The sequence below is a fragment of the Momordica charantia genome, assembly GCF_013281855.1.
Source record: "Momordica charantia cultivar OHB3-1 chromosome 3 unlocalized genomic scaffold, Mcharantia_2.0 BLBB01000003.1, whole genome shotgun sequence".
Classification (NCBI taxonomy): Eukaryota; Viridiplantae; Streptophyta; class Magnoliopsida; order Cucurbitales; family Cucurbitaceae; genus Momordica; species Momordica charantia.
The window spans coordinates 2,025,361-2,041,323 of NW_028275161.1; positions in this window are offsets into that span (position 1 = coordinate 2,025,361).

Sequence of the window (15,963 nt, forward strand, 5' to 3'; positions counted from 1 at the left end):
TCCAGATCATCTGAAATTGTAATAAAAAAATCGTGTAATTAATTATAAATCAATATATATTTTTATATTATAACATTTAAAAAACGTACCGAGCCTGGTGGCAAGAGGTCCAACATGTATCTGTATTGGATCAAAACATGTGTAGATACTTCTGTAACACAAAATTGATCTCTCCATCTACAATAATATTATAGGTTAGTACAACAATTGAATGCGTAAAAAAATTTTAAGAGAAAAATAGGACAATATTTATATCGACGTACCGGGCAGCTAATGGTCGACCTACGAGATCGTGATCTGAGATGTGACGACGCTGTGGAGCCATCGTGGGGAATCGATCCCAAGCCCATACTTGTAGAAGTATAATTGGATCAGCAATGTCACGAGAGTCAGAGCGACACGCTTTGTACAGATTTCGATACAACCACCCCAAACATGCTCCACCCCAACTGAAACGTCCAGCTACCTCGAAATCGGCTAATAGCGAGAGAAACATTAAATGCACCAAGTTGTTAGACTTATCGGCGAATAGCCTACCACCGATAAGCTGCATAATATAGGCACGAGCGTATCTGGCAATGGTTTCCTCATCAACATCGTCGGCTAGATTACGAAATTGGGAAGCTAGCCAAGGTAGACTGAGCCTAGAGCCTCTGATGTGCGCAGCACCTAGAGTCACCCCAAGTAATGCTTAACAGGTGCCTCTTCAATCATAATCAACGCAACCAGTAACAGGCTCGCCATCTACCGGTAACCCAAGCTGCATCGCTACATCTTGTAGAGTGATAGTACACTCTCCATCAGGCATGTGGAATGTATGAGTCTCTGGCCTCTACCGTTCCACAAGCGCAGTAATGAAATGCCAATCTAATTGGATGAATCCCAATCTGGCGAATCCGTAAAATCTAGAAGCGCATAATGCAGGTTCAATTAAAGGATGCAATGGGATGCTACGATCAAATACCGCCTCTCTACGTCGGCAGTGCAACTCCTCGTTACACTGACCTTGCCAAACTAACTCCGATCGATGTCGAGTTTGGTCATACAATACAGATCGATCGATAGGACCTGAGTTTAATTCCATAATCTAATACAATAGATAATCATTAGTTGGAAAATTAAATATAAATTTTAAAACAATAGTTACAACACAGAGTGTCAATTAAACTAAAGGTACATTCACATAGAGTTTTCAAGTACATCGACAATTAAACTAACACAGAGTACAATCATATCGACAATTAAACTAACATAAATGATTCAGACGAAAGTTTTCAATTACATCAACATCTAAGAAGGTGCTTCCCGTCGTCTCGAGGGACAACTTCTTCGATTGTGACCAAGTTGATTACAAAGCCCGCATCTCTGTTGAAAACTTGGTTCTCTCCAATCCATCTCGTTATGAATATGCGAGCTCCTTGGTCGTCCAGGCAATCTCAATAATGTTGGATCAGGGTGCAATATAGGTAAGTTTGGGTGAGCGATCCAATAATCTTCATGCGGGATTGGCTGAAATTGAGGAGCGTAAGACTGTAAGACTCCTCAATGTAGTCCTCGTAGTTAAAGTTTAAGTGTGAACAAACTGCCATTACATGAGAACATGGCATGCCATACGTTTGCCACTTGTTGCATGTACATGAAAGTTCTTCGGCAATAATTCTCACTATTTGTGTGTTCCCTCCTTTCGTATTGTAATAGTGAAGCCCTGTTTTCACATGAAACACACCTACGACTCGATCATAACTAACTACAGTGTGGTTGCTGGATCTCGCGGCCCATCTAACAAGCTTATCGTAAGCATACCTATTAAGCTTGATAATGTAAGTTAACAACATTGACATAATGCAAGGATAGTAAACAACGCATTAAAAAATACCTGGTGTATTTTTCGTTTCTACTTAAAACATCTCTTGTTTCCTCCCTCCGCTTCTCGAAATATTTTACGCATCGGTAGAATGTAAGTTCTACCAAGGCAGTGATAGGTAACATCCAAGCTCCTTTCAGCACCCCATTTATGCATTCGGAAAGATTGGTTGTCGCCCACCCATATCTATATCCACCATCATGTGATAGGGTCCACTTCTCAATCCCAATGTTGCGGAAGAAATTCATACAAGAACTATTCAGTAATTTAATATTTTCCACCTCCTTGTTATACTTTCGAATTTGGAATTGAGTACCGGCACGATATACCGAATCTTTCAACTCTTTACACTTGTATTTTTTATTGAAGTTGCTAGAAACATGTCGTAGACAGAATCTGTGATGCGATTTAGGTCCGGTCTAACCATTGTCTGGATTATTAACCGCAGAGATAATACCACCATGTCAATCTGAAATTAACCATATCTCTTCATGCGTAACAACTTTTCTTAGGTTTTTTAAAAACCATCCCCAGGTCTGACGACTATCTTCGTCTACAATGGCAAACGCAAGAGGTAACAAATGTCCATTTGAATCGACTGATGTTGCAATCAATAGCTTCCCCTTATACTTTCCGTAAAGGTGAGTACCATCTATTTGAAGCACGGGGCGAAACTCCTGAAAGACTGCAATGCAAGGACCGAATGACCAAAATACAGAATGAAGAATGCCATGACCCGGTTGTCCATAGTTTCTAATTTTCCATTCAACGATTGTTCCTGGATTAGTGTGTTTCAGCATGTACATCCACTTTGGCAAAAGTTGATATGACTCATCCCAGTTACCAAAAATACGAGCCAAAACTTTTGTTTTTCCTTCCCAGACCCTCCCATAAGGAACATGATATCCAAATTTTTCCTTGATCAGATCTTGAAGTGTCGCAATACTCGTAGAAGGATTAGCTCTCACTGCATCACAAAATTCTCTACTTATCATATTTGAATCCAATTGACAATGACTTTGATTAAATTCTGAATATACGCAGGAATGTTGGTCCACGTACTTTGTAATCTCCCATAAGTTAGTACTTTTCTTAAGAATCGCACGAAGTCGCCAATTGCATCCATTTTGCCAGTTCTTACATCTAACTGTCCATATAGATGATGTCGACTCTACAACTTCGTAAGGATGGTGACTCTTTACAACAAAACATTTGACGATATGTTGCATAGTTCTTTTATCATTACACATGAACCCTTGTACAACATATAAGTTTCAACTGTCACTGGTCGCAACATGGACTCGTGTTCTGTAATACTGTTAACACTGTCCATTTTAAATGTTTGAGAAGGGATCTCATGTTCACCCTCGAGTTCCAATTCATCAAACTCATCATCTGTCGCTGTCCTGAGTTCTATAAACCTATTATCAGCAGTTAAGTCTATATCTTCATCTAAATTAGTCGTCGGAGGTACAACTGACTCAGGTTCGGGATCAAGACATTGACTATGGTCAAGACATTGGCTGGGTCCCTCGAGATCCAATGATTCAAGAGGGATATCATGTTCACTGTCGAGGTCAAATGAGACATTCGTCATATTTCTAACATTCACATATAATTCCACTAATTGTGGACTTGGCAGTGCAATAGAAAACATTAAGTCCAATGCATTCTGGTTCTCTAATGGAATAGGAATGTATTTAATGGAACCCGATGGTGTTTGATTAGGGTGTCTATAAATAAGTTCTAATTTACTTCTCCCCATATCTAATCTCAGTGACACTCCAACCATTTGAACAAAATGTTCAAACTCAATACTACTGTAGACGGTAAAACCTCCACTTGACGGTCCATCGTAATCAATTTCATTTACACCATCAACAGTACCTCCATTCATATATAGTACAATCGCCAAACATTTAGCTGCCATTTTAATCCTAAATTGGAAAAGGATATATTTAATTAAGGTCCTAATTAAATTTAATTACATCAATCAAATAAATAACCTAAATTTATTAAACATTACGCACATGTATTAAATAAAAAAGTAAATCAATAAAATAAATAAATTACATAAATATATATTATTTAAACAAATAAATAATATATTAATTAACAATTAAATACATTCACCAACAATTAAAAATAAATATATGATTTTATAATTGCCTAAATTCATCCAATAAAGAAACGAATTAAAAATATATGTACGTATTAAACAAATAAATTAGATACATTCACCAATTAAATATATCACAAAATACAAATAAATAAATAAAATTGAATAATAATAATAAACAAAAACAAAGAAAAAATACCTTTATCCTTTATAATTCCAAAAAGAAAGTAATAGAGTGGTCCCAAATCTAACAAAAAAAAAGGACAAATAAAATTAGATTACAAAACAACAAACAAACAAAACGACAAATAAAATTAGATTACAAAACAACAAACAAACAAAACAAAAAAAAAACGGAAAAAAAAGGAAGAGGCAGCCGGTCACCGGAGGAGGCGACGGCAACGGAAGAGCAGAGGAGGCGGCACGCCGACGACGGGAGTCGGCGGCGGAGCAGCGAAGAGGCGGCGGCGGCGGGGGAATAAAATAATGGTGGTGGTGTTTGGTGGTGGGGTAGGCTTTTTATAAAAAGGGTTTGGGGTGAGTTTTGTAGATGATCGTCTCTTCAAGAGATGACCATCTACCACGTGGCCTATTTTTAGACGTGGTCGTCTCTAAGAGACGACCACGTCCAAAAATTGGTCAAACTAGACTAACATGCAACGAAGCGCCTGGCGTGGCGCCGCGTTGCATGGTCGTCTCCCTTTGGTTTTTTAAAACAACCATATTTTTAAAAAAAGTTTCATAAACTACCCTATTTCGAATATTTTTAATTAAATAACAATATTTTTAAAATAAGTTTAATATATAATAATATTAAAAAAAATCCGCAAAAGGAGGAAGGCGGCAAATGGAGAAATGGTTTGGTTTGGGTTAAACCGAATTTCTTTTTTAATAAACTCGAGAATCGAACCAAATTAGTCGGTTCTTACATTTTTCAACCCAACCCAACCCAAAAATTTACGGTTTGGGTTGGGTTGTTCGGGTTCATCGGGTTACCGAGTTTTATGAACACCCATACTCTCTTCCCCTTCATCTTCTCCACTCCTTTGCGGTGCCATAGCCTTTCAAATCTCTGTTGCACCACCGTAATCGAATAGGAAATGAAGACGAAAAGAGCCAAAACTTCCATTAGATTCAAGCTCTCTGTCGTAGAAAGAGCCAAAAAATATTTGGCTGTAGAGACCTCCAGTTTCATGATCTCATCGAACAACTGATGAGCCTCGAGCAGAAGATTCAAGCGTCTTATCACAGTGAATTTTAATGGGGAAACTTTAGCCTGAGCATCTTTCTTGCTTGAGTTTCTTCATATATGTGCTGTCCAACAAGATAAAATGAAGATTCTCTAGCGAGTTTCTTCCAGAATGTCACATTTGGTGGATTACGATGGACGAAGCCAATAAGATTTTGCTCTCCATGTTAGCTATTTCAAGAAAATCAGATTTTGTTGTTTGTATTGATGTAGATGATGAAATTTCAATTTGAATCGTCAGAAGTTGCCAATAAGATTTTGCTCTCCATGTTAATCAGATTGCTCAGAGAGGTTTCTATTTTCAGTAATATTATGGAGGACATTCCAGACGTTCAAATTTCAGATTGCGCTCATTTGCTAGACTTCATCTTATACTATATATAAATTGGGCTATGGAGGAGAATTTTTACCTGTCTGTTTGTTATTGTTTCAATGAACTGTTTTTTTAGAGAAACAGTGCGTCCCTTCACATATGGGTGTGATCGATCAAGAGGTGTGAATGTTCGACGAGACAATGCATCTATTCTTTTACAAACTATTTATAAAATGGAAAAAAACTAAGTATTATTATACTACATCAAATTTTATATTATTGCTTTCTCCCAAAATGTGTACGAATATCTCTTCTTTTATCAAATAACTCATATCTTTCTAAAAAAAGCGGAAAATAAAAGTTTTTGTTATTCGTAAGGAAAACATTGAAGCATGTCAAAGCGAAGATATTTGCAAATACAGAAATTAATTTTAGTCGATAAAGAAATAAAGTATAAAATTATCATGATCTTAACTATTCTTGGATTCTTTATGGATTTCTTATTTTATATTTATATATTTTTTAATTAACATGGATTTCTAAATTGATGTGATTAGTTTTGACTTATAACTTTTGTACTGTAATATATTTTGAGTGTTTTGTTTTCTAAATTGATGAGAATTTTTGTACTGTGATCGTATTCCGAGTGTTCTATTTTCTAAATTGACATGGAGTGATTGTTATTTTCTCTTAACTATCTTTAGATTCTTATAAAATTATATTTAATATTTGTATTTATCCCACCTGATTATTATTTTTAATACGTCACGAGGGAGATGAATGAGTGATTTTTACTAATATCACCACACATTTGTACAACTTGTTTCTCTCGTATAAATAGAAATACAAGAATTAACCATACGATTAACTTAACCAAACTAATAGATTTGAATAACCAATTTCAGTTACATAATCTTAACACACCCCCCTCGAGATGGAGTGTGTAAATTGCAAACACCCATCTTGAACACAAAAGACTGCAAAATGGTAGCGTAAACAACCGTGGTAAATATGTCGGCGAGCTAAAAAGAAGTCCAAATTGGAAGCAGTCTCAAGAAACTAGCATTAATGCGATCACGAACAAAGGGGCAATCAATCTTAATGTGTTTAGTACGTTCGTGGAAGGTAGGATTCGAAGCAATAGACATAGCAACTTGATCATCACAATAAACTAAGGCAGGTATGGTGAATCAATACATAAATCCTTAAGAATATGACTAATCCAAATCAATTCACTTGCAACAGTAGCAAGAGCACGATATTCGACCTCAACAGATGAATGAGAGACAGTGGCTTGTTTCTTGGATTTCCAGGCAATCAAAGGATCGCCAAGGAAGACACAAAATCCAGAGACAGACCGCGGAGTGTCTAAACAAGCTCCCCAATCAGCATCTACAAAAGCCTTGAGTTGAAAGTAGAGGAAGCACGAAGCAAAAGATCTTGCCTAATAGTACCTTTTAGCTATCGAAGTAAGTGATGCAGAGCAGTCAAATGACCTGTACAAGGTCGTTGAAGAAACTGACTAAGGCGATGAACTGAAAATGATATATCTGGACATGATATCTAAAGATATAATAAATGGCCCACCAACCGTAAAACATGAGTGACATCGTCCGACGAAAGAGAAGTACCCAAAGTAGCAAAAAGGCATAAATTGGGTACCATAGGAAACGAAGCAGGTCGAGCATCAAGAAAGTCGGAATCTTCCAAAATCTGGGACCAATACTCACGCTGCGACAAATAAATATCATGGGATGAACGAGAAAGTTCGGCCAAGAAAATACTTGGAATGTCCTAAATCCTTTAGCTTGAAATGAGATTGTAATGTAGCTTTGACAGAATCAATGACATCAAAAGAAGGGCCCGTAATAAGTATGTCGTCAACATAAACAAGAAAAACAACAAAGGAAGAACTAGAGCCTCAAGTGAAAAGAGAGTAATCGGCCTTAGACTCAGAAAATCCAGAAGCCATAAGGATAGTAGAAAACTTATAAAACTACTGTCCAGAAGCCTGCTTTAAGCCATATATAGATTTATTCAGCGGACAAATTAAAGGTGAATCAGAAGTCTGTGAATCACGATAATAACCCAAAGGTAGGCGAAGAGATCCGCAACTTTCACTGCAAAATTAAATTTTTTTTTCCGTCTTTCTTTTTCTAGTAAGATTTCAATATCATCCTTCGAGAATCTTTAATCCTCCTGTTCGTCATGCTATGAATATAGGTAGGCAAATCACGCCATTTCTTTTGAAGAGTAGCGTTCATCTGATATAATTCACTTTCACTTCGAAAGCATCTTTTGAAATCACACATAAAATTCTTCAAACAAATCCCCATTCAAAAAAGTATTATTAATATCCATTTGTGCTAAGGGCCAAGCAAACGAAGCCGAAAGAGCAAGCAAAACTTTAATTGTCACGATCTTAGCTACTGGTGCAAAAGTATCAATAAAATCAATACCTTCCATTTGATTGTACCCCTTTGCCACGAGACGGGCTTTATATCGATCACTTGAACCAACAGGGTTATATTTGATTTGATAAACCCACTTGTAGCCGATAGCATAATGGCCAGGAGGAAGGGGAACGAGACTCTAAGTTTTAGTCCGCTCCATAGCTGCAATTTCGTCATCCATTGCCTGTTTCCAATGAGGAATACCGATAGCCCGATGGAAAAAACTAGGCTCATATTCAGTGGATACATTGAGCATATAATGGTGATGAGCATAAGAGAAAACATCGTAAGAAAGAAATTGGTCCAATGGATGAGAAGTATAAGGTCGTAAATGCAGATAGCAAGAGACAGTGAAAATCTCTTAAATAACCAAAAGGATTACAGGGCTTCTGGTATCTGCGAGGAGCAACATTGGTTCTATCGGGTAATAAAGGACCATCAATAGAACCATCAACATTATGTTTAGGAGGAAAGAAAAAGGCCCTAGCGTATGAACTGTGGTTTGAAAGGAATTTGAGGATTTTTTAAGATAAAGAGACAATCTCCTTTAGCTCGATTTGATCTTGTCAAATATAAGGATTCACAATAGAGTTCTTTATCTCCCTTATTTAATCATTATTCTCCTAGTTTGATTTGCTCGAATTGGAGTGTTTTTGTTGCACCTTACTAAGGTCGTTCTTCCCTTAAATCATATTTAGGAAAGTCCTTTAGATGATCTTTAGGAAATACCTTGAAGTTAGTCTTCAGGCAAGACCTTGAGTGGTCTTTAGGCAAGACTTTTAGGTCGATCTTCAATAAATTGCAATAATACAAAAGTTTAAAAAGAAAAACAAAAATTTGAAAAAGAGAACAAATTTGTGGCTGCTGGGATTCGAGCCCAAGTCTCCACGGCCACAAGACCTTGAGTGGTCTTTAGGCAAGACTTTTAGGTCGATCTTCAATAAATTGCAATAATACAAAAGTTTAAAAAGAAAAACAAAAATTTGAAAAAGAGAACAAATTTGTGGCTGCTGGGATTTGAGCCCAAGTCTCCACGGCCACAATGTGGAATTCTTACCACTAAACTACAACCACTTTATTCTTATTTGTGTATTGTTTACATAAATTTTTATTTAAAGATAGTTGAGCAATTTTTAATTAAAGTTATCGTACAATTTATTTACATACCCGTAATTTTTACATAAAAAAACAACTTCAATAGATAAATCAGTCCCAGTCTCCATGAGATGTGGATGGAACAACCACATTGTCCGAATCAGAGGCAGCAGACGGATCAGACGCTGCAGGCTGGGCAGCCGCGGGTGGTGCAGTCGGAGAAAAGGCTAACAGTACAGCTACACTATTCGGAATAGATGCTACAAGCGGCTGGTCAGCGTTGGCAAATGGAGCAGTGTGTTGTACAATGTGATAAAAAAATAGCAGCGTGTTGCGTGTGGTCAACATCATGCAATGAACCATCACACGAAAAAGGGGCATGGAAATCCAAGTGAATCCCAATAGGAAGTGCAGATGCCGGATAAAGGAGGACAATATCAGCAAAAATATCATGTAATAATGTCTCAGAGTGGGTGGAAACATGATGTAACAAAAAGAGAGTCCCATGCATCTCTCGAAACAAAGACCTCTTTTCTGCTAATATCATATAGTTTATATCCTTTGATCCCAGACGGGTAACCAATAAATACACAAGGAATAGCTCGGGGATCAAATTTTCTTCGATGTGATGGCAAAGTAGATGCATATTATAAACATCCAAAGACCCTTAAAGAAGAATAAGAAACATCTTGTTTATACAGAACTGTGAATGAGGCAATATTTGATAATAAAGGTATGGGAGTACGGTTAATAAGGTAAGTAGCAGTCAAGACACAATCATCCCAAAATGGAAGAGGCACACAAGACTGAAAAAATAGTGCCCGAGCCATATTTAATAAATGCTGATGTTTACATTCAACCACCAAATTTTGTTGAGGCCGCTCAACACATGAAAATTGATGAAAGTACCTTTTGAGGCAAAAAAAAAAAAAAATAGTGAACTGGAGTTCAGGTGCGTTGTCAGATCTAAAAACCTTGAATACTTTAGAAAAATGTGTCTCAATAAGTTTAAAGGAACAAAGGATGATATGCAATGCATCAGATTTGTTTCTCATTAAATAGACTCATGTAAAGCGTGAGCAATCATCAACAATGGTCAGAAAATAATAATATCCGGCATATGTTGGTGTAGAAAAAGGACCCCATGTGTCACATTGGACTAAATAAAAAACAGAATCATCAACTTTATTATTAGAGACAAAAGGTAAACGTCTCTGTTTTTCCAATGGACAAATGGAACAAGAATCAGTATAAGAAACAAAAGATAGATCCAATGTATCTTTCAACAAATGAAGACATTTAGAAGACAAATGTCCTAAGCGGTTGTGCCAAGTATCGATAGAAACCTTAGAAACAGCAGTAGCATTAACAAATATCAAATATGACCGAGAAAGCAGATATAAACCACTCATGCAGCTAGCCTTGCCAATCGTCTTCAATCGTAACCTATCCTGAATAAGACAATTAGTGGCAGAAAATATGATTGGGTATGCACTGCAGCTAAGTAATGAGCTAACAGAGAGCAGATTGTAGGTGAATTCAAGTACAAATAAGACATCATGAAGTTGAAAATCATCCAAAAGATGTATATTACCAATAAAATCAACACTCACACGTGATAAAGTAGGAAGAACCAGGGTATGGTTGTAAACTCGACGCAGAATGGAAAATAATTCCCGATTGTGACAAATATGAGTGGAAGCCCTGGAGTCTATAACCCATACATGCGAAGTGGTTGGCGTAAAAGAAGATAAGGTCAAGAAAGATGTACCTGCTACATGAGATTGAGGAGCAGTAGATATAGCATCTATTTTGGCAGTTGAGAGATGAACGTGAAACATGTCCATGAGTTGAGCATACTGATTAGTATTGAGGCTAGAAAAAAAATCAGATTGGTCAGAAGAAACATTAGTAGCAGCAGAATAATGAGTTTGTTTATCAGATGCAACGATGCTGGAAGCAGATGCAACAGATGTAGTATTGCGTTGCTTATATCCCGGTGGATAACCATGGAGTTTATAGCAGCGGTCGATGGTGTGACCTTTAAGGTTCCAATGAGTACAGTAAAGGGCGCTGATACTCCTTCTTGTGATGTCGATCATTCATAGTCCTTTTGGAATTTTCAGTAGCAGCAGCCAAGGTGATAGATTCAGAAGAAGATGTCAGTTGCTGAACAGAACTGTTGATGCTCCTCTTGAATGATAAGGAAGAAAACCTTATTAATTGGTGGGATAAGACCCATCAGAAGTATTTGTGCGCGAACACCAGTATAAGAATCGTTGAGGCCCATTAGAAAAATCATAACATATATTCTGAATTAAAATAATCAAGAACCATCTTCAATCCACCACAACTACATGTATTCGATGGACGATATTCACACAGTTCCTACCAAATTGTTTTCAACTTAGTGTAATAGGCTTCAATGGATAGATTACCTTGAGAAATCGTCTCAAATTCTTTTCGCAGTTGATAAATTCGTGGTCCATTATTCTATTGGAAACGATCCTTGAGTGCATCTCAAATATCCTTTGCTAAATCATAATAAACAAAGCTTGCTGCTATCTCGTTCGAAACCAGTTCATAATCCTAGAGATTACCACATCATTATTGCATTTCTAGGTTGTGAGTAGATTTCCATCTGGTTGCTTGATCGTTCCATCAATGAATCCGACCTTATTTTTGGTCGAAAGTGCAATTAGCATTGCACGGCTCCATGAATTGAACGAAAAGCTCACTGAATTGCCAAATGGATTCACCACTTAGAAATGCTCTGATACCATAATACTTAACGGGAGATAGAGGAAGGAGTGAATTTTATTAATATCACCGCACATCTATACAACTTGTTTCTCTCGTATAAATACAAATACAAGAAGTAACCGTACGATTAACTTAACCAAACTAATAGATTTGAATAACCAATTTCAGTTACATAATCTTAACAGTTTTTATCATCTTAATTACTTTTACATTTCTTATTTTCTATTTATACTTATATTTATTTGTATTAAAAATAAGTTTCCTAAATTTAAATGGAAATATACTCCAACCAATTTTGAAATGGTTAAACCCAAGAGATGTCCTTAGGTTTCCACCAATGCTTCAACTAAAACATAATAGCTAAACAATGAAATCTTCAGTTCTAAGGCCAGTTAAAAATAGCAAGATATACGATTATGAAAATCACAAATATTTATATATATATATATATATATTTATCCCACTTAATTGCTGTTTTCAGAGTTGTAACTACTCCTGGATTTCTTACTTTCTATTTATATTTTTTTTATTAATTAACTTGGATTGATGCGGTTAGTTTTGACCAAAAGTATATTGAAGATGGATCAGAGTCTTAAGTTTGCTGACGATTGGTTGTGCTTTGTCGTAGAGAACCCTAGGTGGCAGTGCCGCCCAAGGCTCCTTTGAGGCCACGAACGGAGCGACACTAGTAAGCATTCGAATGCTAAATTTGTTCACGTCTACAATCCGTTTTTCTTGCGCTCATTAAAAAACCTACCAATATGGTTTATTCCATTAGGTTTGAATTTTTTTTTTCAGCTCCTATTAGTTCAAAATTTTTTTATTTAATCCTTTATATTCTAGTATATATTTTTTATTAATAAGTAACTTAACAAAAATAACGAGATCATTTTATTGAAATATCTCACATTCATTTAGTTCTAAATTTTTATAAGAATTTAAAGCTAAATTAATGTGAGATATTCAAATACACTTGATTAAAATCAAAATTTTGGCTTAAGTTTTTTTAAATTTTGACTTTTTTTTCTTTTTTTTTCGTTGAGCTGGTTTAACGACTCACCAAGTATTACGATGTCATCAAACGATTTAACATTTATCAACTGAAAAAAATCTTATCTTTTCAATATTTGAAGTACTTTTGCTCTTCCGTTCCTCTCGATCTTCGCTTCAATTCTAAGATGGAAGTAGCCTTCGTGGGAGGGGAGAAATATAAAATTGGAGACATTCCTCCAACAACATTTTTGGAATTATATTCCAGCAATTAAGGATTTGTAATCACTCTTGACATGTGCTGTTCTATTTTGGTTATTTTTATTTATTTTTGAATTCATGTAAAAAATATTTAATATTTAAATTTAATGAAAAATATATTTATTCAAATTTGAATTAAAAAAAAATATTATGTTCCAAAAATTTTAAAGGAAGTCGGGAGGGGAAGGGGAGAGAGGAGTAAAAAAAGAAGAGAAGAGAGGGAAAAATGGAAAAGGAAAAGGAGAAAGATGCCACATAAACTAATATAAAATTTATAAATATTCACTTCATGTGCCACGTCATCGTTTCGTTAGAGATCGAATAAAAACTTACTTTCTAAACATCGAAGGGACCAAATTGTCAATTTTTGAAATTTAGAAACCAAATAAAATCTTATTTTTAAACTCAAATATTAGAAAGGTATTTTTTTTAGTACAATACGTGAAAGTGAGAGATTGAAGTCACAATCCTTAATGAGAGATATGTCAATTCCGCTTTGACATATTAGAAATATATTTGTAAAAATTGTGGAAGCTATTGCATGTGATATGTGGCATCATGGGATTATTCACTTTCTTTTTAATGAAACAAACAAAAATATTTTTCTTCCATTCAGTCACTTTCTCTCTCCTGCAAAAAAATTGATTGGCTGACGTGGAGAATTAATTGCTCCATTCCCTTTTGGTTTTAATCCTACAAAGAAATAAATTGATGTGGTTATGATCTTTTTCATCACAGGTCGAGAAATTTTGTTCATTTCAGTTGATCTGGAAATAATAAATTCAGAAAAAAAAGGCATTTTCGAATATATATTTAATATTAATAGATTTGAAAATTGAATCTTGATTTGAAACTCGTTATTGACTAATATATTTATAAACTAATGTAGTTACCAATTAAATATTTAGTTTAGTCTAAAATTTTATTAACTAATGTATTAATATATTGTTATAAATTTTGTATTATTATGTTTTATTGTATTATATAATTTATTATTCTGAAAATCTAATAATATTTTCATGTAGTCACAAAAATCTTTAATATCTAACCAAAAATAATTTTGTACAATATACATACTTGTCTAGAAATTTACGCAACTCAATCATGTACGATAGAATCATAAAAAATTTAACATTTTCGAACTCTGTGCTATTCGTCTTACACGTTAACATCCAATTATATGATCTATACTTTTAGGTATATAGCTTACATATTTCATAAAGTATACTAGATTGTCATTTCTTATGTTTGTCATTTTTTTCTTTTAAAAGACGAAGGGAAAAACGTACGAGAAACAAGATATATAGAAATTTGAAAACATCACTATATATACATGCCTCAAATTATTTTCATTCTATTTTTTATAGAAATTATTTAAATTAACTAAGGTTCTCAACTAATTAGCTTAAGAGAAATAGTTAAGTTAGATAATTAGGTTCTCAACTAATTAGATTGTTCTCATTCTTGAGCTTAAACATATCTTATGATTTCTAAAAAAAAAAATTATAGATAGTGAAAGTGAGATTATTCTATGTCGACAAACCAATGTATGATATCATATCTTATCCAAACTCCCCTCCCCCAAAATTAGTCATGCCTTGAGTTCGTTATAATTGCTGTAGTTATACCTTCTTCAAATTAGTATTTCTCATACATATGTTGAACTAAAAGAATGGTAATTAGTTATGAATTTGTTTTCATAGTTTAGCTAAAACAATATTTGTTCTTATGATTTGTTAACAACATGTTAGTTAGAGTGCAAATATTCGTTCGAGACAAACTAATGTATGAGTTCATATTAATGTATTTTTAATTGTTTGTTTTGAATATGTTGTTGTAGCTTGGTGGGAGCAACGGTTCGAGAAAGAATGATGTTGAAAAATATGTTGGTGTACCTTCAACGTGTACGCGGTATGAACTCTGATTCCATAAAATTGTAATATGTTAGCTAAATACTATAGTTTGACCCCTTCACAATTACTACGTTATGGAAGAATATTTGACATTGTTTTATTGCTTAGGTCTTGTGAGAAGCGCCATGGAGAACTTTGATTTGAGAATGGTTGGGTTAGCAGGGACTTCATGTTTTATGTATTACTATAATAGTTTATTTAGGTATGGGGTTGATGTACATTCAAATGTAGTTTGTAATTTATGTTATGTATGAATGCTTCATTTATTTATATGACTTCTTGATTCGTATTTCTTTTTATATATGCTTTTGTAGGATGGAAAACAACTCATTTAAATAATATTTCATGACAGATTTATTCTTATGTAAAAAATATCATGGTTTCAACAGTTATGACAATTAAAAGAGTACCATAAATATTTATAAATCTCAATAAAATATGTTTCGTGGCAAAAAAGAAAAATTGTCATTGTCGAACTTTTCTTGACTACTTTATGAACATTGTCACGGTTAAAAGTTTTGTAACAGTTATAAAAGTACATTACAAAAATTTAAATTGTCACTATACCAATTTTCATGATATTTAAAATATGTCTTTATTAAATGTACTATGACAGTTTTAAGTTATCGTTGTATATATTGTTGTCACGTTTAAAAATGTCCTTATTAAATGTTTTGTGACAGTTTTAAATTGTCGTTATACATATTGTTGTGACGTTTACAGAATGTCATCATTAAATGTTCCATGACATTGTTAAACTGTCGTTATATATATTTTTGTGACAATTATAAACTGTCACAACTACGTTTTTAATGACCGGATGTCAAAATCTTTGCTTCATTTAGTGACAATTATAAACTATCATCAAATGAGTTATTGTGACATTTTTAAATTGTGGTGGATGATCAATTCGTGACAAACTATAACCGTCATTGTAAATGCA